Genomic DNA, 24,459 nt, shown 5'->3' with positions numbered 1-24,459 from the left:
TACAAGCGGACGCCTGGGCACTGTGCTACAACATCATGGCGACCCCTTCTGGAAGAGAAAATAATGTGTTCACTTGGAATGCACTGAGCTGCGTCCTCCTTCTCCTTCCTCCCTAGACACGTATTCATTCTAACATTTTCAATTGGCCTACGCTATATTCATGCATTTAGTGATGGTATATCGAAAAGCTTACAACATATTGGAAATCCCTTGAAAATTATTTACTTGCAATTGTTTTTGCATATTCGCTCTTGAGAGTTCATAGTTTTTGCTATAGCCTAGTGGATTTTAAATTCAGGTGCTTGCTTTCATATTTTGCAGAGATCGGGAAAATAGCCTACATATAAATCACATATATCTTCCCGTGATTGATGATATATCATTAATTTGTAAAGCATTTCGATTTATGTTTGTTCCATAGTCCTCAACCACTATGCTATACGTTTTATGAAACGAATTATGAAACATTCACGAAGTTATTAGGTCTACATAACCAAAATGTCCAAAACAATGGTCAATACTGGCTTATCTGGTCTCAGCGTCCACAGCCAAGATGACCCTGTATATAGGTGACCCCTAAAGACTCTCAGCATCTATTTATACACAGGTATAGACCTCCTTATGCATGTATTAGGGGGCCATTGATGGTATAATCAATAAAAATGGATTTTAGGGTAAATATGTGAGCTCTAGGGACCCGTTGCGAGCTAGGCTTCTCGTTCCTTTGTGTATTCTAGTGAGGTTTCAAACACCATAACCAAGCCAAGCCATCTCTGCTCAGGACTGTCAGGCTTAAGAGTAAACAACACGGCTAAAGTCACACAGCAGTGAACCAGAAGCACCCTGCTCTGAGTAGCTAACGCGACGACTATTCATTTTATCCCACTTGAAGATTATGACTGAAAGAATGGAATCAGTAACCATTATCTTCTCGAATGGCAGTACAAACTGCGCCTTATTTTTCAAAACATAGTAATGGTGTATCCGAACAAGGAGAAAGGAAAAACAGATAGGAAGAGGGAGAGTCAGTGTCACTTTCAGGTGGATATGCCCAATCTGATTGATAGTTTACATGTCCTCTGCCCTTGAGGAACATATTGAAGAGGGAAACGTTAAAGGAGAGAAGGAATGTATTGATTTCAGTACTTTGTTAAATACACAACATTCAAATGAAAATAATAAACCATTATTATTATGGCTATTATTAGCTATTTTATTTGTTCTTTATTTTAATAAAAACATATATTGCAAAGCTTTAGCGTAGCGTTGAGTAAATAAAGATATTGTGCACTATGCTACTGCAGGAATTTAATTAATGGGCAATGACATTTAGTTTGATAATACATCACAGGAAAATATTAGTTTCTCCTAATTACCACAATAATTCACACTATAAACAGTGTAAACGCAGACTACACAAGGTTAGTTTGGGTATTCTTTGATGTCCAAGGTTTCTTGCTGCTCACTCTGCCGAAAAAAATGGTTAAAGAGACAGAAAATGTTAACTCAGCAGTTTATAGAACTCGATAACGAGATTTAACCCACACTTTCGAGACAAATATGGTCAAAATAGGAATGGCCACTTCGTTAACGACCCCACACAACCCCGGAAGAGAGTTAAGAAAATAATGCTTATTAATCAAATGTCCCGAAAAAGGAATGCATATTTAGAAAATACTGAGCATAAAATGTAAGATAGGCCTCATGAATTTAACATTTAATAAGATGCGTCTGATTTCAAAATTCGAAAGAAATTAAGATAACATAAAAATAGCTGCATATTACACACTGTAAAACACTATTTATTATAATCAATGCCTTAGAACTCATATTGCAGTGTATTTAATATTTGTATAATTTCAGTAATATGAAGGTTATGTCAATGAATTTATTTAGACATTTCCCACCCTAAATCAAAATGTCGACGCTGTCATTTAACTTGAGTGAGCTGGTCGCTAATTTGGGAAATCCACGTTTGTGGGTGTCTGACAAGTCGCCTCTAAACGTCAAATAATCGAAAATGCCAGGGCACGCATCCTCCCCAGCCTGCCAGGCTGTCTAATCTCAACGGAAATACTGTTACTTTGGGAGGTGGAAAAAGATATCAGCAGTAACCAGAAAAAAAAAATCCTGCACATTACTGTGTTCCCCCTCGGTGTATTTTTTTTAAACTTCCCTGGCCTGTCCATTTTCATTAATTGAACCGACTCAGTATGAATGTGCCACTATACGTCAGTCATCGATAATCAATAGCTTATTGAATCCATTCTGCAGCAGGTTAACTCTTCTCAGCCGAGAGAGCACCTGAATGAAAATGAGTATTTACACCATGTTATCACTAGTAAGCTTACTGTTAGGTCTAGTAACATCCATGTATCTAGCTACTGAAACACTTTCATGTAGGTGCTTTCCTTCATAGCTAATTCATGTCAAAGACAGAAAAACACCTAACTATGCAACAACTAACCTTTGTGTGTGTGTGTGTGTGTGTGTGTGTGTGTGTGTGTGTGTGTGTGAGAGAGTGTATGTGTGTGTGTGTGTGTGTGTGTGTGTGTGTGTGTGTGTGTGTGTGTGTGTGTGTGTGTCCACCAGTGTAGAGTGGGGGCAGAGGGAAGCAGGCAGGCGGAGGGCACAGATACACTACATTACCAAAGTATGTGGACATCTGCTCGTCGAACATCTCAATCCAAAATCATGTGCATTAATATGGAGTTGGTCCCCCCTTTGCTGCTATAACAGCCTCCAGTCTTCTGGGAAGGCTTTCCACTAGATGTTGGAATATTGCTGTGGGATCTTGGTTCCATTCAGCCACAAGAGCATTAGTGAGGTCGGGCACTGATGTTTGGCGATCAGGCCTGGCTCGCAGTCGTGTTCCAAATCATCCCAAAGGTGTTCAATGGGGTTGAGGACATGGCTCTGTGCAGGCCAGTCAAGTTCTTCCACACCGATCTCATCAAACCATTTCTGTATGGACCTCGCTTTCTGCATGGGGGCATTGTCATGTTGAAACAGGAAAGGGCCTTCCCCAAACTGTTGCCACAAAGTTGGAAGCACAGAATTGTCTAGAATGTCATGTATGCATGTATGCTGTAATGCTAAGATTTCCCTTCACTGGAACTAAGGAGCCTGAACCATGAAAAACAGCCCTATTTGGGAAGGTAGCGTTCTCCTGGCATCCACCAAATCCAGATTCGTCCATCGGACTGGCAGATGGTGAAGTGTGATTCATCACTCCAGAAAACACATTTCCACTGCTCCAGAGTCCAATGGTGGCGAGCTTTACACCACTCCAGCCGACGCTTTGCATTGCGCATGGTGATCTTAGGCTTGTGTGCTGCTGCTCGGCCATGGAAAACCATTTCATGAAGCTCCCAACAAACAAATATTGTGTAGACGTTGCTTCCAGAGGCAGTTTGGAACTCGATAGTGAGTGTTGCAACCAAGGACAGATGACACAATCGGCGGTCCCGTTCTGTGAGCTTGTGCGGCCTACCACTTTGAGGCTGAGCCGTTGCTGCTCCTAGACTTCCACTTCACAATAATAGCACTTACAGTTGATCGGGGCAGCTCTAGCAGGGCAGAAATGTGACGAACTGACTTGTTGGAAAGGTGGCATCCTACGACGGTTCCACATTGAAAGTCACTGAGCTATTCAGTAAGGCCATTCCACTGCCAATGTTTGTCTATGGAGATTGCATGACTGTGTGCTCAATTTTTATACACCTGTCAGCAACAGGTGTGGCTGAAATAGCAGAATACACTAATTTGAATGGGTGTCCACATACTTTTGTGTATATATTGTAGCAGGAGCCTGTTAGCAGTCAGAAGCTCCAGCGCTGAAAAGCAATAGTTGTAGTCAATATCTGTTTTAGCCCATCACCAGTAGCTGGTGGTAATAATTAGCAACAGTGGGATGTCCAAACTTTAATTACACAGACAATCATCCACAATGATAAAAAGCTTGATGAATGGCAAACAAGTCAGGCTTGTTTCTCAACTGCTGTCACTATCCAGATAGCTCTTATTTTTGGTGAAGAGAGAATATCTTATCTATGTCTAGGTACAGCAATACCTTGGGGACTGGGATCGTTGTGATACAGAGCGGCTGGGCCAATAGAAAGCCTGTTGTCTGGCTGTGGGGGAGGAAACGGAGGATGCCACTGGAGACAGGAAGTCTTCAGAATGTGAAAAGCACTTTATTGCAGCACACCTGAATGGCCCGGCTAGGGTTTCTCTCTAACCCACTGGGAACAGACCATTACAACTCTTTTACAACAGGGCCATGGGGTTTAAGTGAGCTGTGACATCTGAATAAGATTGCTACCGTAAAACTTTGATAAATATCCCTGGCGTTTATTTGCCTCAATCACTGAACACAAACAGCACTTATTAAAGACAGGCTTCTATTTGAGCCAGGCGTCTATTTCCTTAATGTGTTCAGCTTTTGCTCAATACAATTTTGAAAAGACTACCACACTTTTATTGTGACCAGTATGACCAGTATTAACATTATAATAACAAATCCATTGCAGATCAGACTTGCAAAGACAAGGCTGCCAATCACACACCCCAATTTCGTGCTTCAGCACTATTCTCTCACTCTTTGGCCCTTGTATCCCCCATAATTACAAGGATCACACCAGATAGACTTCAAATCAAATGAAATGTATTTATAAAGCCCTTCTTACATCAGCTGATATCTCAAAGTGCTGTACAGAAACCCAGCCTAAAACCCCAAACAGCAAGCAATGCAGGTGTAGAAGCACGGTGGCTAGGAAAAACTCCCTAGAAAGGCCAAAACCTAGGAAGAAACCTAGAGAGGAACCAGGCTATGAGGGGTGGCCAGTCCTCTTCTGGCTGTGCCAGGTGGAGATTATAACAGAACATGGCCAAGATGTTCAAATGTTCATAAATTACCAGCATGGTCAAATAATAATAATCACAGTAGTTGTCGAGGGTATAACAAGTCAGCACCTCAAGAGTAAATGTCAGTTGGCTTTTCATAGCCGATCATTGAGAGTATCTCTACCGCTCCTGCTGTCTCTAGAGAGTTGAAAACAACAGGTCTGGGACAGGTAGCACGTCCGGTGAACAGGTCAGGGTTCCATAGCCGCAGGCAGAACAGTTGAAACTGGACCAGCAGCATGGCTAGGTGGACTGGGGACAGCAAGGAGTCATCATGCCAGGTAGTCCTGGGGCATGGTCCTAGGGCTCAGGTCCTCCGAGAGAGAGAAAGAAAGAAAGAGAGAAAAAGAGAATTAGAGAGAGCATACTTAAATTCACACAGGACATAGGATAAGACAGGAGAAATACTCCAGATATAACAGACTGACCCTAGCCCCCTGACACATAAACTACTGCAGCATAAATACTGGAGGCTGAGACAGGAGGGGTAAGGAGACACTGTGCCCCATCTGATGATACCCCCGGACAGGGCCAAACAGTCAGGCTATAACCCCACCCACTTTGCCAAAGCAAAGCCCCCATACCACTAGAGGGATATCTTCAACCACCAACTTACCATCCTGAGACAAGGCCGAGTATAGCCCACAAAGATCTCCGCCACGGCACAACCCAAGGGTGGGCGCCAACCCAGACAGGAAGACCACGTCAGTGACTCAACCCACTCAATTGACGCACCCCTCCTAGGGATGGCATGGAAGAGCACCAGTAAGCCAGTGACTCAGCCCCTGTAATAGGGTTAGAGGCAGAGAATCCCAGTGGAGAGAGGGGAACCGGCCAGGCAGAGACAGCAAGGGCAGTTCGTTGCTCCAGAGCCTTTCCGTTCACCTTCACACTCCTGGGCCAGACTACACTCAATCATAGGACCTACTGAAGAGATGAGTCTTCAGTAAAGACTTAAAGGTTGAGACCGAGTCTGCGTCTCTCACATGGGTAGGCAGACCATTCCATAAAAATTGAGCTCTATAGGAGAAAGCCCTGCCTCCAGCTGTTTGCTTAGAAATTCTAGGGACAATTAGGAGGCCTGCGTCTTGTGACCGTAACGTACGTGTAGGTATGTACAGCAGGACCAAATCGGAAAGATAGGTAGGAGCAAGCCCATGTAATGCTTTGTAGGTTAGCAGTAAAACCTTGAAATCAGCCCTTGCCTTAACAGGAAGCCAGTGTAGGGAGGCTAGCACTGGAGTAATATGATGACATTTTTGGGTTCTAGTCAGGATTCTAGCAGACGTATTTAGCACTAACTGAAGTTTATTTAGTGCTTTATCCGGGTAGCTGGAAAGAAGAGCATTGCAGTAGTCCAACCTAGAAGTAACAAAAGCATGGATACATTTTTCTGCATAATTTTTGGACAGAAAGTTTCTGATTTTTGCAATGTTACGTAGATGGAAAAAAGCTGTCCTTGAAACAGTCTTGATATGTTCTTCAAAAGAGAGATCAGGGTCCAGAGCAACGCTGAGGTCCTTCACAGTTTTATTTGAGACGACTGTACAACCATCAAGATTAATTGTCAGATTCAACAGAAGATCTCTTTGTTTCTTGGGACCTAGAACAAGCATCTCTGTTTTGTCCGAGTTTAAAAGTAGAAAGTTTGCAGACATCTACTTCCTTATGTCTGAAACACAGGTTTCTAGCGAGGGCAATTTTGGGGCTTCACCATGTTTCATTGAAATGTACAGCTGTGTGTCATCCGCATAGCAGTGAAATTTAACATTATGTTTTTGAATGACATCCCCAAGAGGTAAAATATATAGTGAAAACAATAGTGGTCCTAAAACGGACCCTTGAGGAACACCAAAATGTACAGTTGATTTGTCAGAGGACAAACCATTCACGGAGACAAACTGATATCTTTCCGACAGATAAGATCTAAGCCAGGCCAGAACTTGTAAGTGTAGACCAATTTGGGTTTCCAATCTCTCCAAAAGAATGTGGTGATCGATGGTATCAAAAGCAGCACTAAGGTCTAGGAGCACGAGGACAGATGCAGAGCCTCAGTCTGACGCCATTAAAAGGTCATTTACCACTTTCACAAGTGCAGTCTCAGTGCTATAATGGGGTCTAAAACCAGACTGAAGCGCAACAGCTTTGGTACACATCTGGTGGATAGAGAGCTGTTTATTATGTTCAACATAGGAGGGCCAAGCACCGGAAGCATCTCTTTCAGTAGTTTAGTTGGAATAGGGTCCAGTATGCAGCTTGAAGGTTTAGAGGCCATGATTATTTTCATCATTGTGTCAAGAGATATAGTACTAAAACACTTTAGTGTCTCCCTTGATCCTAGGTCCTGGCAGAGTTGTGCAGACTCAGGACAACGGAGCTTTGGAGGAATACGCAGATTTAAAGAGGAGTCCATAATTTGCTTTCTAATGATCATGATCTTTTCCTCAAAGAAGTTCATGAATTTATTACTGCTGAAGTGAAAGCCATCCTCTCTTGGAGAATGCTGCTTTTTAGTTAGCTTTGCGACAGTATCAAAAATAAATTTAGGATTGTTCTTATTTTCCTCAATTAAGTTGGAAAAATAGGATGATCGAGCAGCAGTGAGGGCTCTTCGATACTGCACGGTACTGTCTTTCCAAGCTAGTCGGAAGACTTCCAGTTTGGTGTGGTGCCATTTCCGTTCCAATTTTCTGGAATCTTGCTTCAGAGCTCGTGTATTGTCTGTATAACAGGGAGCTAGTTTCTTATGACAAATCTTTTTAGTTTTTAGGGGTGCAACTGCATCTAGGGTATTGCGCAAGGTTAAATTGAGTTCTTCAGTTAGGTGGATTAACTGATTTTTGTCCCAGGAGGCCTGTAAACAGTAGCTATAAAAAGTGATTGAGTAGGCTGCATAGATTTCATGACTAGAAGCTCAGAAGACGAAAACAAGTTTTTTTTTTTTGTAAATTGAAATTTGCTATCATAAATGTTAGCAACACCTCCGCCTTTGCGGGATGCACGGGGGATATGGTCACTAGTGTAACCAGGAGGTGAGGCCTCATTTAACACAGTAAATTCATCAGGCTTAAGCCATGTTTCAGTCAGGCCAATCACATCAAGATTATGATCAGTGATTAGTTCATTGACTATAACTGCCTTTGAAGTGAGGGATCTAACATTAAGTAGCCCTATTTTGTGATGTGCGATATCACGATCTCTTTCAATAATGGCAGGAATGGAGGAGGTCTTTATTCTAGTGAGATTGCTAAAGTGAACACCGCCATGTTTAGTTTTGCCCAACCTAGGTCGGGCAAACGTAGACTTCAGTATTCCATGTTTGTCTAGGTCCCCAAGACATCGGGAGATGCCTTCAATACTGTCCACTAGTCAAGTTTATTTATCCTTAGCCATCTAGTTTTTTTCTGTTTTAACAATCTTAACCCTTACCTACTTTCCCTTCACCCACAAACGTTTGTGCCCCCCTGGACAAACGTAGAATATTTACCTACTTTCACTTCAACCCTAGACGAAATTGCCCCCATGGACAAATGTCGAATACTGAAGTGAGACCACGAGATCTTGTTGCGTGAGATCCATGCTGCTTCATCCATGGCAATGATGTTGCTATCCTTTTGTTACTTTACGCAATCTTTATGGTACTCACTGAAGTTCACTCATAAACGATTCATTTAGACCCGGGGTTTATTTGAAACAGGCGTTTATTATCTGAATTGTGTGCCGATGCCTGGTTATTAAAAGTGACAGGTGGCTATTTGAGACTGCGATTCATTGAAGTTTTACGGTACATCACGTCATTATTTGTCCATTGTTTACACGATCTGATATGTAAACAAACCAATATGTAGACATTATTAATGGTGAATCTTTTCATCTCAGCAACATGTCTTTTTAGGCCCGTAACTGTCCAACACAATCTGACATCATTGCATCTCTAAAAACGAACGCCATCATCAATGCCTCTGCAGAGTGACCTCCCATCAACTATAGTGGATCGAGGATGTGTTGGTGTGGAGGTGTATATTTACTTACCTGTCACATGGAACACAAGTACATGGCAGCCAGGTTGAATCCAGCGGTGTTGGAAGGTTCTGGGTGAAAATGAATTGTAAAAGTGACAAACTGCTCCCATTTCTCAGACGGGGAGCACAGGAGCCAACATGACGCTCACAGCCAAAGTTAATTGCTCGCCACGACCAGGCCCAACAAAATGCTCATAAAACATCACGAAAAAAACAAGTCCAACCCCTCATCCCTCCATTTCTCCACTCATCCGGCTAGCATCCTGCATAGCTCCATCGCTCCTCCATCCCTCCACCCCTGCCCTTCCACAATTTTCCAGGACAAAAATATTATGTTGCCTGTGGCAACAATTTAACAAAATAACCAATCACATCTGCCTTTTCAAACAGTTCCAAAAGAAGCAGGGGCAGTACATAATGGCGGGTCGTCTCATCTCAGTGTTGTTAGGATCTCAGGCCATGATTTATTACACACTGATAAATGATCATTGGGCTTGTTTTGACAAAAGCCGGGCAATGTATTTACGAATGAACTTGAGTGTGGTGCAGTATGCAGCATGTACAGAGAACCAGGCCCATTGCTGTCAGCAGCATTAGTGGGTTCCGATTGGGCTCCGTCTCAGGTCTGAGGCTATGCTCTGCACTCTCATCACTAATCACAGCCTGTGGTTGAGACAGCCCATAATATTACCACCCCCCTTCCCTGTCTCCATGGCCACCATCAGCATTAGCATCACTCCACCACCCCCTCCGCTCCGCCAGCTCCTAAGTACATTTATTTCATAATAACAAGCCAGTGACAGCTCTCATCAGGTCGGTGGCGCTCACAATCGGAGGGCTAGTGGGAGGGTGCACCAGCATTTGTTTTTCCTATATCAGATTCCACGCCCCCCCAAACCCCTCTCCCTCCACCTCCAATAATCACATTTTCCTACCTCTTTTAGAATGTCAGAAATACCTATACCCCACACACCCTACTTCCCCTCCCCTCCCCTCCCCATCACACCTGCTGTACCCCTGTTAGTGTTACACCCCCCTCCAGTGCATTGGCGTGGGCCGGTGGATGTCACCGAGCCTGGGCTGGACCCACGCTGGGAAGGGGAAATCACACAGTATCTGGGTCACCTCTGTCAGAGTCCAAATACCACTCAAGGGGTCTGACCTTTGAGATGGGCAATGCTGCAGCCTCCATGCAGTCTGTCTCTCTACCTCCCCTAACCCCTTCGTCTCCACCACCACCGCAAACAAACCCTCACTCCTTCCTCCACTCCACTCAAACCAACCCTCACTCCTTCTTCCACTCCACTCAAACCAACCCTCACTCCTTCTTCCACTCCACTTAAACCAACCCTCACTCCTTCCTCTACTCCACTTAAACCAACCCTCAGTCCTTCCTCCACTCCACTCAAAGACTGCTTTCTTTCTATCCTCTTCTACTTCTTTCATCAACATCAATACAATTTACAGCAAAGTGAATAAATCAAAGCCGACACGCAAATATAGCCACTGTAGATATGGCTCATGTATAGCCTATCAGCGTCACCCTGAAGAAGTTCATGGTCCTAAACGATGCCTACAGACACACAGCGTATCACGTCGCACACGGAGGAACCCCAAATATGTGCTTAGGATTTATTTGAAGCCATGGGTACACCTCAAGCACACTGTTTTTACAAATGGGCACATGAGTTAAAATGCAATACCTCACTTAGTAAGAATCCTCAGTCAACACCTTCCAACGTTCCAACATAGTATCCCCATCCCAGATATTTGGGTTTCCACCAACTGGCAGTCACTTTTAACGGGAAGTGACTTGTGTTACCAGAAGGGCTTAAACCGATACTCCATGCTGCTCATTTAAGGTCGTCACAGAATTTGGGATATTTGAGTGGCTTGCCGAGCGTTGGTAAGCCTAATGTTGAGGCGCATGCGATCTCCGGTCACGTCAGGAATCATTTTTGGAGGGCGATCAGCATCCCTCTGAAGTTCTCTCTCTCCCAAAGTTAAGGACTGCCTCTGCTTGTCCCACACTGCCAGTGAGTCATTCTACCCCCCTTTCAGTTTCAACCACTAGGCCTGGATGTGCTAGTTGTCCAGATTCCCTTCAAACACACACTGAAGCCCTTATCCTGTCAGTCAGAATTCCACCACACTGCCAATAAAAAAATCTTGCTTTTCCCATGATTCATTTTTGTTCTTTGAATCATAAACTTTGATTACTGTTACCGAACAAAAAATATGAAAAACAATGTGCTTAACATATCGGTTTCCACTTGAGGCCTGCGCAGAGAGAACCGATTCCCCTTGATGTTACTCGACCCATCTCCAAAACATGCGTTTAATCTGGGCCTGGCCAGTCTGAACTTTTATATATTTCCACCCGTCGGTGGATGTCTTCGTGGTGGGGAGAGGCTGAGCAGGCAGGGAGACTCCCATGGAAGAGAAAGATGATGCCTGGGGCAGATACAGGCCAGGGCTCCCTCACCATAAATAACCAAGACCTCTGAGAAAGTTGGTTTAGTTTTCTGAACGTCTGCTCTACTGGAAGGATCGAACTTATAGCTCTGGCATTTCATTTCATAAAAAGTGTAATAATTTCAGTATATAATACACAGCTAATGCAGAGGTGTTTACAGACCACTTTTACAAAAAAGTCCCTGAACCTCCACTCTATAGTTTTATAGATCACCAGTGTCAATGGATTGTATTTATAAACTGGATTGTATTGATATAGAGGCTTGTAATTACTCCACTCCAGACCATCCTTATTTGGAGAGCCGTTTCACTGCCCCATTGTTGTGACAAGAACAATGAATCTAAAAAGAGACAGCAGACAAGAGGAGGACAAGGAAAACACAAAATAAAGACGTCAACTTTCACAAAATCATCCGATGGAACCTTTTTCTAAATTTGCTCTCACATCACGGAAATCTCTCCAGCTGACGCATGGGTTGACCCAGAACCTTTGAAGTGGGTTTAAAAAAAATCCCTATTTGGTTTAGCATTGTGTGCAGAAAATAATTTATAAGGGTTGACCCCGGCTCCTCTATGTAAGACAGCCATCTTAGAAAACAATGGCAGGAAGGCTTGAAACCTGAGAGGAACTGAATCTGCTGTTGACACATTTTTTCTATCTTTATTCGCCACTCACTGAAATGTTCCCCCCTCTGTTCAGAAAAACCTTGTTTTTGTCTCTGAGAGGAGCCATAAAGTGATGTCTAAGCATTCCACGGCCCCAGCCATAAGGCAGTGTTTAACTGGACATTGGGGACAGTTGTTTTGTACCGGGGCTTGAGGTTGGAGCAGGGGGCTTGGTGCAGAGAGCCTGACTGACCCAGCCACGATCCCCTGGTCTCCTCATGGTGGGACCCAGGCCTAAATGGGAGCCAGCTAAAGGTTTAAGGGTAACACATGATGCAACACTTTACTGTTATCCCCCCCCCCCCTCACTCTTTCTTGTGCACACACACATATATCCCCCCAGTATGAGGGAAGTACAGGATTCTGACAAAACAGTCACCAGTAAAGTCAGTCAGGCTGAGGACCAGGTCAGGACTGGTCTGGGCATGATTAGGAGAGCAGAGAGAGAATACATTTTTTGATCTCACTCATATCCCACGGTGACCCTTCACTCAGAGGCCTGCTCCTCTCGATCTTTCAGCAGGACTGGACTTTAAGCAGTGTCAGTGGAGCTGAATCCTCAAACCTTGCACTGGCTGGTGAATTGGTGGCCATATGTATCACGTGCCTTGGTTTGATCTGCGTTCTTTGCACTGTGAAATTATATTTTAATGGGGAAATACTATGGCAAATTAAATAAAGAATACATTTAAAGGTTGTTTTATGAATGTATTTTGGGTTCAAGACTTCAAAAATAACTTTTACTCCAAGATGCTTCACGTACTGTACTGTATGCATTACTATTTTGGGTAAATGCACCCCACTCGCCACCCCCTTTTCTGTCTTCATACTCTTTTTCAGAGACGAGAAGGACCCCTTATTGGTAGTGAATATATATGCCTCTAAAAACATAATTCAACTTTACGCTGCTATCTCCACTGCTCCTGGCTCAGCTGTGTTTCTTCCATGAGGAGCTGTAAATAAAAGGATCTCTCTCAGGCTGGAAAGATGAGCAAAAGACAACGACACCTGGAGAGACTCAGCCACTCCATTGACATCAGGTGTCTGCATGTACCTAGACGTCTACACGGTTTGGTGCTGTTGCTCCAAGACCATTCTATCCCCTACAGGACATTCTGCACATGGAAGTGTGCTTTGTGTGAGTACCTGTTCTTAAACTTGGATAATATTTCATAATTCTAAATGTGTACAATCAGTGCATTCCATATGTTTTAGAATGACAAACAACAGGACTGAACATATAGTCCATAAGAGATTCAAATACACATGTTCACATTTATAAACCTGTTTGAGCGGGACAACACTCCTCCTATCAACGTGACATATCATAACATAAAGACAACATTTTCAAAACAAGAGGACAAGAGGTCAGAGAAAAGTCCCAAACCAATCAGAAGTGATCTGTTTGCCTCCTGCAGGGTGACTGTTTGCCCCCATTTTCCCCAAAACCCACCTCCCTTATCTGCCTATGGAGAGCAAAGGAGTGAGTGACGAGGGCCAGGGATCACTGTTTGGTAAGGGCATGTCCAGCCCTGGCCTAACTCTGTTCCTGTTCTCTTCCAGGGGCCTCTGGGGCCACGGTTGGGGCCACAGGCTGACCAGCACTAGGACAGACCTCCCAGCCTTGTTTTCGCACTGAGGTATGAGCCTGACTCTGGGCTGGCTGACGGAGAGAGAGAAAGGGGGAGGGGATGAGGGAGGTTCATCTGGAGTTCAGGGCAGATGTTTGCCAGTAGTCTCGCGCCGCAGGAAAGCTAAATTGCTTCCGGATCCACGTATTCACTTCTGCACTGCTCTGGGATACCCTTCCTTTCCCCCACCTCTCCCCCTGCCCTCTCCCCTCCCTCCCCTTGCTCAGGTCAGTGTCAGCCGGTCAGTCAGTCAGTTGTGACTGTGCTGGTCCCGTGGCAGAGGGTCACGATGTCAGAGGGGAAGCAGTCTTTGAGCAGAATGCCTCTGTCTTTCTGGGTGTCCAGCTCTTCAATGAAACCATGCCAGTAGATGATCAGTCCTGGACCAAACCTATGGAGGGGGAGAAGACAGAAATACATTAATGTTCATGTTATCAAAGCAAGGCAATCATCAACAGAACAGTGACATCATAGTGAGATACTAAAGTAGCTTTCAGATAGTTTTCCATCCAAATCCCATATGCTTATGGCTGTTTACTTTGGATTTGGGGAGCATGACATTTGCAGCAGAGACAGTGAATTAGAGAGTGAGAGATATAAAGGAGGAGATAAGCTCTCTGAGATGTACTCCTTTGATCCCTGTCCAGGAAACTTGTGCTGAATCAAACAAAAAGCTGCCGGTGCGATAAGATCCCACTGACACAGTGATATACACACCGGATCACCTTACAATGGCACTGAAATAACAATAATCATAGTAGGAACAAAGCCCCAGGCAGCCCCAGAAACCTATCTATCATGGGAAGGGTCCTGTACAGTGCACAGTGCCCAGCGAGAGTTCACAGGCGGCAGGTAGCCTAGCGGTTAGAGTGATGGGCCAGTAACAGAAAGGTTGCTAGTTTGAATCCCTGATCCGACAAGGAGAGAAATCTGTCGACGTGCTCCAGGGTGTCTCAGCGAGAGTGGGATATGCAAAAATGACATTTCCAATTCACACCTGCATGTTAAAACACACTTGTACACGTGTGAAATAGGACAAATATAAGAACACACAAAATTATTATTACAAACTAAACTGCACCACTAAAGCTAGCTAAGCTAGACCAGCTGTTTCATTTCCATGCTTGACTCCCCAGGTCCTGACAGAAAGACAGAAAGACACTTTGCCTTGGCTCACAGTGCTTCACTTCCCAGGCCCCGACAGACAGACAGACAGACAGACAGACAGAGACTTTGCCTTGACTCACAGTGCTTCACTCCCCAGGTCCAGACAGACAGACAGACAGACAGACAGACACTTTGCCTTGGCTCACAGTGCTTCACTCCTCAGGTCCAGACAGACAGATAGACACTTTGCCTTGGCTCACAGTGCTTCACTCCCCAGGTCCCGACAGGCAGACAGACAGCCAGACACTTTTCCTTGGCTCACAGTGCTTCACTCCCCAGGTCCCGACAGGCAGACAGACAGCCAGACACTTTTCCTTGGCTCACAGTGCTTCACTCCCCAGGTCCCGACAGGCAGACAGACAGCCAGATACTTTGCCTTGGCTCACAGTGCTTCACTCCCAAGGTCCCGACAGACAGACAGCCTGACACTTTGCCTTGGCTCACAGTGCTTCACTCCCCAGGTCCCGACAGACAGACAGACAGACAGACAGACAGACAGACAGACAGACAGACAGACAGACAGACAGACAGACACTTTGCCTTGGCTCACAGTGCTTCACTCCCCAGGTCCAGACAGACAGACAGACAGACACTTTGCCTTGGCTCACAGTCCCGACAGACAGATACTTTGCCTTGGCTCACAGTGCTTCACTCCCAAGGTCCCGACAGACAGACAGACAGCCTGACACTTTGCCTTGGCTCACAGTGCTTCACTCCCCAGGTCCCGACAGGCAGACAGACAGCCAGACACTTTTCTTGGCTCACAGTGCTTCACTCCCCAGGTCCTGACAGACAGACAGACAGCTAGACACTTTGCCTTGGCTCGCAGTGCTTCACTCTCCAGGTCCCGACAGGCAGACAGACAGCCAGATACTTTGCCTTGGCTCACAGTTATTCACTCCCAAGGTCCCGACAGACAGCCTGACACTTTGCCTTGGCTCACAGTGCTTCACTCCCCAGGTCCCGACAGACAGACAGACAGACAGACAGACAGACAGACAGACAGACAGACAGACGCAGACAGACAGACAGACAGACAGACAGACAGACAGACAGACAGACAGACAGACAGACAGACAGAGACTTTGCCTTGGCTCACAGTGCTTCACTCCCCAGGTCCCGACAGACAGACAGACAGACAGAGACTTTGCCTTGACTCACAGTGCTTCACTCCCCAGGTCCCGACAGACAGACAGACACTTTGCCTTGGCTCACAGTGCTTCACTCCCCAGGTCCCGACAGACAGACAGACAGACAGACAGACAGACAGACAGACAGACAGACAGACAGACAGACACTTTGCCTTGGCTCACAGTGCTTCACTCCCCAGGTCCAGACAGACAGACAGACAGCCACTTTGCCTTGGCTCACAGTCCCGACAGACAGATACTTTGCCTTGGCTCACAGTGCTTCACTCCCAAGGTCCCGACAGACAGACAGACAGCCTGACACTTTGCCTTGGCTCACAGTGCTTCACTACCCAGGTCCCGACAGGCAGACAGACAGCCAGACACTTTTCTTGGCTCACTGTGCTTCACTCCCCAGGTCCTGACAGACAGACAGACAGCTAGACACTTTGCCTTGACTCACAGTGCTTCACTCCCCAGGTCCCGACAGACAGACAGACACTTTGCCTTGGCTCACAGTGCTTCACTCCCAAGGTCCGGACAGACAGACAGACAGACAGACAGACAGACAGACAGACAGACAGACAGACAGACAGACAGACAGACAGACAGACAGACAGACAGACAGACAGACAGACAGACAGACAGACAGACAGACAGACAGACAGACAGACAGACAGACAGACAGACACTTTGCCTTGGCTCACAGTGTTGTTCTAAAGCAATATGAATAATAACGACTCGCCAAGCTGCCTAAGAAAAGTTAAGAAGTTCAGACAACATTCAAATGTAAGGTCTCTCTCTCTCTCTCTCTCTCTCTCTCTCTCTCTCTCTCTCTCTCTCTCTCTCTCTCTCTCTCTCTCTCTCTCTCTCTCTCTCTCTATATATATATATATATATATAGACTCCATCATATATCCTGAGCCCCATTAAAATGGCAGTTTTGCTGGAGAAGCACAGCGTTATTTCACTGCTTCTCCCTGACATGTGATAAATCATCTTTCAAGCTATTTATTACACCCCAAAGATCCGCCAGTAGCCCCCTCTGTGTAGCACAGATCATACCTATTCTTTGAACTCTAGCTGCCGTGCATAAAGTCATGTCACAGTTGAATTTCTGGGCTCGGGAGAGGAGCCCCCTTCGTGCACAAAAACAGATTGGGAGCGAACAGTGAAGTAAGGCTGTCTGGTTCCCGACACTCTATCCTCAGACAGTAAAGGGTGTTTTGGGGTCTCTGAAGACGTCTCTGAAGAGCCAGACAGGAAGCTGCACACAGGGGCTGCAGAGTGAGAACCAGGAAGTTCATAAAACCTTCATAAACTTGGAAGATTCCACGATCAATCACTAATCACAGCCTATTAGAAGTAACGACCACAACCAACACCGGTACATTAGAAGGATAGGAACATTCATGCTAAGTATAGTAGAGACTATAAGTTATGTCTGTGGTGATACTGTATGGGTTTGATCTTGGGGTTCTCTGGAGTGTTTGTGTGTGTTTTACATGTTATGTGTGTGGTGATCAGAGTTGGGATTACCGTAAATTCCGGACTATAAGCCGCAACTTTTTCCCAGGCTTTGAACATCACGGCTTAAACAATGACGCGGCTAATATATGGATTTTTCCCGCATTCAATTTTGTTTTTCTCCAAAAAAACACATTCTGTGACGTGCTCAGTTTTTTGCCGGCATGAAGCTTTCATTAGACCAATGAAATTGCCAAACGGATTAAGGTCAAACAACTTTTTTGTTTACTGTTTAGATTAAATCGAGCGCTCTCAAACTTCCCATCATTCTGATTACGGTAGTCATTTTGTCACCCTCATCATGGCAAAGACACGGAGAAATGCATATGATGCAGCTTTCAAGTTGAAGGCGATTGATCTGGCTATTGGAAAAGGAAATAGAGCTGCTGCACGGGAGCTTGGTCTTAATGAGTCGATGATAAGACGTTGGAAACAGCAGCGTGAGGAATTGACTCAGTGCAAAAAGACAACTAAAGCTTACTGCTAATTTTTTATTTTTTGTTACAAGCCGTGTTTCGTTAAAGCCTATTTATTTTTGTTACAAGCCGTGTTTCGTTAAAGCCTGTGTAAAGTTAATTTGTTTCAATGTACCGGTAGGCACCTGCGGCTTATAGACATGTGCGGCTTATTTATGTTCAAAATAATATATATTTTTTAAATTCAGGCTTATATTCAGGTGCGCTTAATAGTCCGGAAATTACGGTAGTTACTTGGAAAAGTAATAATCCTTGTTACATTTAACAAAAGTAACATGTTACTTTACAATACTACTTTGTGTGTAAAGTAACGCGTTATATTTAAGCAATAAACCAGAGGGAGTGTGGTATATGGCCAATATACTACGGCTAAGTTCTTAGGATACAGCCCTTAGCCGTGTTATATTGACCATATACTACAAACCCCTGAGGTACCTTACTGCTATTATAAACTGGTTACCAACGTAATTAGAAGAGTAAAAATACAGTTTTTGTCATACCCGTGGTATACGGTGGTATAAATCTCACCATTTGTTTGACTGTTGGAGGGAGCAAGGCGAGCCACACCCGCTCTACCAAAGACAGGCTACTTACTAACTCAGGTTGGATCACTAGTTCCTCCTTTCATCTGTGGGGGTTCTTTCCTGTGCTCGTCTACACGTGCTGCACTATATATATGAGCTGCTTAATTAGCCATATATACAGTAAGCCAGACTTTTCATTCAAAATCTTTCTCTCGAGCCGCAAGTTCTGGTTATAGACCGCACGTACACGGACCCATAAATATGTATAGAGGGCACACTTGCCACTAGACGGGAAAGCCCTCTATATGGGCTTTGCTATCTCAGAAGCGATCAATGGCAAAGATCAGAGGTGCGCCCTCTATACATTTCTATGGACAGCAGCTGTCATGACATTTCTTCGAACAGCCTTTCTCCGCTCGCTTAAGAACTAAATGAGGAAACAAGTTGAAATCGGATCATGGAAACACGCACCCGGTAGAGACATGATTCTGAAAGTAAAGCGTTGTTTGACTAAGTAAATATTACCCAACATTCCTTCTGTACCACGTTAACCCCAATACTGGTGGTGATACTGTATAGGTGTGATTATGAATCTTCTTGTTGACCTTTGACATGTGCATGACAACAAGGCATCTTGACGATGTAAATAACCACAACCTGCAGCGGTAGTCAGGTGTCATGACTTCAGCCTTCAGCTACATGTTCAAGGAATGCATGTATGATGTATCCCACCTGACATGTACAGTACAGTACACACACATACAGTACACACACACATACAGTACACACATACAGTACACACATACAGTACACACACATACAGTACACACATACAGTACACACACATACATGTACACACACATACAGTACACACACATACATGTACACACACATACATGTACACACATATACAGTACATACAGTACACACACATACAGTACACACACATACAGTACACACACATACAGTACATACAGTACACACACATACAGTACACACACATACAGTACACACACATACAGTACATACAGTACACACACATACAGTACACACACATACAGTACACACACACACCCTCCCTCTTCCTGTACCAGCCCCTAAAATCAGTACATACTCCTGCACCACCGTCCTGCATTCCCTGTTTTACAGTGTGTGATTTACGGCCTTGTATCTGTGAGCGAACAAATTGAGAAAGACCACAGATGCACACTGCAAGTTCACCGCAAAGTCACATACACAGGCCTCCATTTCCCTCTCATATCTCAACCAGCCACTGTACGGGCCACAACTCTTTTTATGGAAATGTTATGGAAACAAAACCTAAACATTTACATTAGATGACTTTGGAAAAGGGGTTATGCTCCTCTTTCCTGTACAATATGTATTCCTTGCTTGGGAAGGGGGTGGGGTGAGGGAGGAGACGGGGAACGGTTGGTAGAGGCAACCTTCTGAAAAGGTTAAAACTGTACATCAACAGATAAGGTGTACAGCGGCGAACGATACATCAAGGCCCTGGCTTGTCAGGGGAGGCCAGGCACAAATTGAAACAAGCTAAATTATAAACACAGGGGAAGTAGTGTCACCATACTGTAAAGAAAATAAATGGGCTTTGAATCCTACTCTGAATAAATAAGAGTCAATAATAGTGGGGGACCAGTAAAATCACAGAGCAAGGCCTAGTCCTAGCACATTAACACTGGTGCTGACAGAGGATAGGTGGTGAGGTAAGCAAAGGGTCAAGGGTCGTAAGGTGGGGTTGAAGTTAAGCAAGTAAGGTTGGATAGCACAAAGGGATCCAAATATTTTCATTGGACCAAATCAAAAGAAACAGAAAACTGTTGTAAACGTATAAACCATAAAAACTTCCTCTAAAAGGAGTCTGGTGATGAATTAGAAACCAATTTGAGCCTCTAGTTTTTCTGTAATTGTGGCTTATTATGTGGGCTGGTTCTCTCCTTAACCTAGCGGGTGCGTATTATACTCCGCTCAAGGGAAAGTCTGCCATCTTCCAATAAACCCCTACTGCCTAACGAGTTTGTGAAATTGTTTGTGAAATGTAGCTAATTTCAGCAAGTGGACGAGTCGGAAAAGGCGAAGATTGAGGCTGCCAGGCGCGCTGTCTGTCATTAGTGCTAACGGTTCTCTCTTAAAGCAGGTGCCATGCTGCTTAGAACGACAGCTTAATGAGAGCACGGCACTCAGGAACAAAAAAGACCAAAATGGAGGTGTACAGAGTACTATTAGCACTGCCTGCCACACACAGTTACACACACAGTTACACACACAGTTACACACACAGGCACATGCACACAGGCACATATAATAGCACGGACACATAACACACATGAATACTAACACACACACAATCGTAGCATAATTAAAATACAAATTGTAGTCCTACACAGTGTCAGTTTCAGCCTCTCCTCAGTAGCTCTAATAGAAAGTTAAAGAAATCTGTCTTTTATTTCTCAGTTCTCATCAGCACAGTGAGCACACACTCTGTGAATGTCCCTGGATGTCAGAGAGCAAGGCCTATATTTCAGCATTTAACATTCCAAAAGAAAAAAAGGTCAAGGTTCATTTGATGTGTCAAGAACAGTGAGACGGTGCTCTGAAAAATCTGGACAAGAAAACAACATTTATTCAACACTATTTTATTTATAAATTACTGCTGCAGTGTAAATGAAATGGAGACAAAATTACCCCTGACGTTACCACACCTTTACCTAATTCTACATCAAAATCGAAACCTATTCAACAAATGGCCCTGCAATGATTCTCTCCATAAAGACGTCTTTGTTCGCAGGTCCATACGTCGGGTCGCAAGGTAAACTGGTAAAGACACAGGGATTATTTTATTTTTCTCTTTCCCCTGAAATACAGGTCTAGAACCTGCTCAACCACTTCAGAGAAAGAGTGAGAGACTAACTAAGGCAAAGACAGAGAGAACAGGGGGGACAGAGGTAGAGAGAGAGAGAGAGAGAATGAGAAAGAAAGGTAGAGAGAGGTAGAGGTTGCAATAGAGAGATGGCCAGCCAGGTCCTAGCTGTCACAGCCATGGTCAGTTGTTGCTGTGGGTGGCTGATTAATAGCTGTTTATTTATAGGGCTTGAACTGGGTTGCAGGAGGTGGTGGGGGAGGGGGGGGGGGGCACTCAAGGCCTGCAAGCGAGCCGATACGGCCTGCATCTGTCTGTACATACTGCCTGCATATTTCAATGGCCCAGTTTGGAAGCCTGCCTGCGTCAGCCAGCCCGATGATAAGCACAGTACTGATAAAAAAGGCCCTTCCGCCAGCCTATCCACAGGACATTTAGGGCTGATTCTGCCAATTGAGGTGGCCTCCAACAAAGCAGGCGGTAAATAAAAAGCCCCCCCCCCCCCCACGTCCTGCTGCCCGACTGTTCATAAATAACACAAGGTGAACAGAACAGTCAGCCAACCACCAGCCTGGTTATTAACATCACTGCAACTAAGAATAGAACATAACACAACACAAATCACCTCTTCTCTCCTCTTCCTCCCTCCTTTATGCTGCTGGAAACGTTCAATTCCACCCAGGTATATAAAATACAAGGTGGCCATAGCCAACGATCAGCCTCCAAATGAACCCCACGAACTTATGCAAGCACCGCAATTAAGGCGGAATAGAGGGTAATAAAGTATAAAACATCTTCCGCCAGGTGTAACTCTCCTAGATGTTTTTATGCCTCTCTCTCCCTTGGTGTCGATGGGGTTTGGAAATGGGACGTGACACGGGTGTGGATCTTTTTCTTCTATGGCTGTTGGTGGTGGAGAGGGGGATGGAGGGATGAAAGGGTCATTTATGCCCACCGGCGCAGGATGCCAAAAGGAGCGACGGAGATTAGAGGGGATTATGGAGTTTTATCAGGAAACCACACAAACCTCTGACCCCTGCCCTGGGCCCTCTGACCCTGCCTGTCATTGGTCAAAGCTCTGCTCATGCTCTATAGCAGGGGTCTCCAACCTTTTCTAGCATTGAGATCTACGTAAAAAAAAAAAAGACATGACGTGATTTGACTATTTTTTTTCTAGCTTTCAAACAGGCCCATTCTTCTCTTCTCCCTTGTAACTCTCCCCGGGTCCTTAGTGTACCAGAGAAAGTAGAGCACCATGATCTGTCAATATACCTGGTCAAATAATGACTACTAAACAACTCTATGGGGGAACCCTATAAAATCTATCTTTTTCCAAAATGATGCTTTACATTTTCCAAATTATGTTCTCAGTTCTCTTTTTTCCTCCTTGTATATATTTTTCGTTTTTCACTCTGAAAATTACAATTGTTCATAGACAAACAACGAAATTCGATGTTCTGAGTCCATGTCAATGGTTAAATTACAACAGAGACAATTTCTTTAGGTGTGGAGGAAAACTAACAAATAGCTTTTTGAGTGCAATTCTCCTTTAATTGTGCATCTAGCCCTTTAACTTCTTTAGCATACTGGTTATTGTTCGGAATTACGGATGACTGACGTGCCCAAAGTAAACTGCCTGTTACTCAGGCCCAGAAGCTAGGATATGCATATAATTGGTAGCATTGAATAGAAAACACTCTGAAGGTTCTAAAACTGTTAACAATAATGTCTGTGAGTATAACAGAACTGATATGGCAGGCAGAAACCCAAGGAAAATCCATCTGGATTTTTTTTGGTTTGAGGTCACAGGCCATTTCAATGCTAGCCTATGGGATATAGAAATAGATAGGACCCAGATTGCAGTTCCTATGGCTTCCACTAGATGTCAAAATGAGCAAGTAGTTTTTCCAAGGTGTCTCTAATTAGAAAAGCAGTCTTGTTAGCGCGTGAATGAGGTGCACGCTCTTCGTTATTTATCTACCCTATTGAACATACTATTCTCCGTCTTAAATATGATCATTTATTTAGATATTAGAGTACCTGAGGATTAACCTGTTTAGGATAGGGGGCAGTATTTTCACGGCCGGATAAAAAACGTACCCGATTTAATCTGGTTATTAATCCTGTCCAGAAATTAGAATATGCATATAATTATTTTATTTGGATATAAAACACCCTAAAGTTTCTAAAACTGTTTGAATGGTGTCTGTGAGTATAACAGAACTCATATGGCAGGCCAAAACCTGAGAAGATTCCATACAGGAAGCGCCCTCTCTGACCATTTCTTGTCCTTCTATAGCCTCTTTATGGAAAATAGAGGATCTCTGCTGTAACGTGACATTTTCTAAGGCTCCCATAGGCTCTCAGAAGGCGCCAGAATGGGGAATGATGACTCTGCGGTCCCTGGGCGAAAAACAGTAGCGCATTTGGAAAGTGGTCGATCTGAGAACAATGACACGGGTGCGCGCGTGCATGTGAAGAATCCATTTTACATTTTCAGTGTTTGAACGAAAACAAGGTCTCCCGGTCGGAATATTATCGCTATTTTACGAGAAAATCGCATAAAAATTGATTTTAAACAGCGTTTGACATGCTTCGAAGTACGGTAATGGAATATTTTGAATTTTTTTGTCACGATATGCGCCAGTGCATCACCCTTCAGATAGTGTCTTGAACGCAAGAACAAACGCAGCTATTTGGATATAGCTATGGATTATTTGGAACCAAAACAACATTGGGTGTTGAAGTAGAAGTCCTGGGAGTGCTTTCTGACGAAGAACAGCAAAGGTAATCCAATTTTTCTTATAGTAAATCTGAGTTTGGTGAGTGCCAAACTTGGTGGGTGTCAAAATAGCTAGCCATGATGGCCGGGCTATCTACTCAGAATATTGCAAAATGTGCTTTCACCGAAAAGCTATTTTAAAATCGGACACCGCGATTGCATAAAGGAGTTCTGTATCTATAATTCTTAAAATACTTGTTATGTTTTTTGTGAACGTTTATCGTGAGTAATTTAGTAAATTCACTGGAAGTTTTCGGTGGGTATGCTAGTTCTGAACGT

General features: G+C 44.2%; 1 long non-coding RNA gene and 1 pseudogene across 1 annotated transcript; both read right to left on the bottom strand.

The window, feature by feature from the left end:
- Positions 1 to 4,180: 4,180 nt before the first annotated feature.
- On the bottom strand, positions 4,181 to 9,118 carry LOC145858009 (uncharacterized). The gene is made up of 2 exons (XR_014378737.1): positions 8,938 to 9,118; positions 4,181 to 5,219 (listed from the first exon to the last, which is right to left on the bottom strand). It is a non-coding gene; the product is annotated as an uncharacterized LOC145858009 (long non-coding RNA).
- Positions 9,119 to 10,518: 1,400 nt separating this feature from the next.
- Positions 10,519 to 24,459, bottom strand: part of LOC106611103 (CDAN1-interacting nuclease 1-like) — a 51,281-nt pseudogene continuing 37,340 nt past the window's right edge.

The sequence above is a fragment of the Salmo salar genome, chromosome 09, assembly GCF_965601325.2.
Source record: "Salmo salar chromosome 09, fSalSal1, whole genome shotgun sequence".
NCBI lineage: Eukaryota > Metazoa > Chordata > Actinopteri > Salmoniformes > Salmonidae > Salmo > Salmo salar.
The sequence above is the reverse complement of the archived record's forward strand: the minus strand, read 5'-3'. Positions and strand labels throughout refer to the sequence as shown.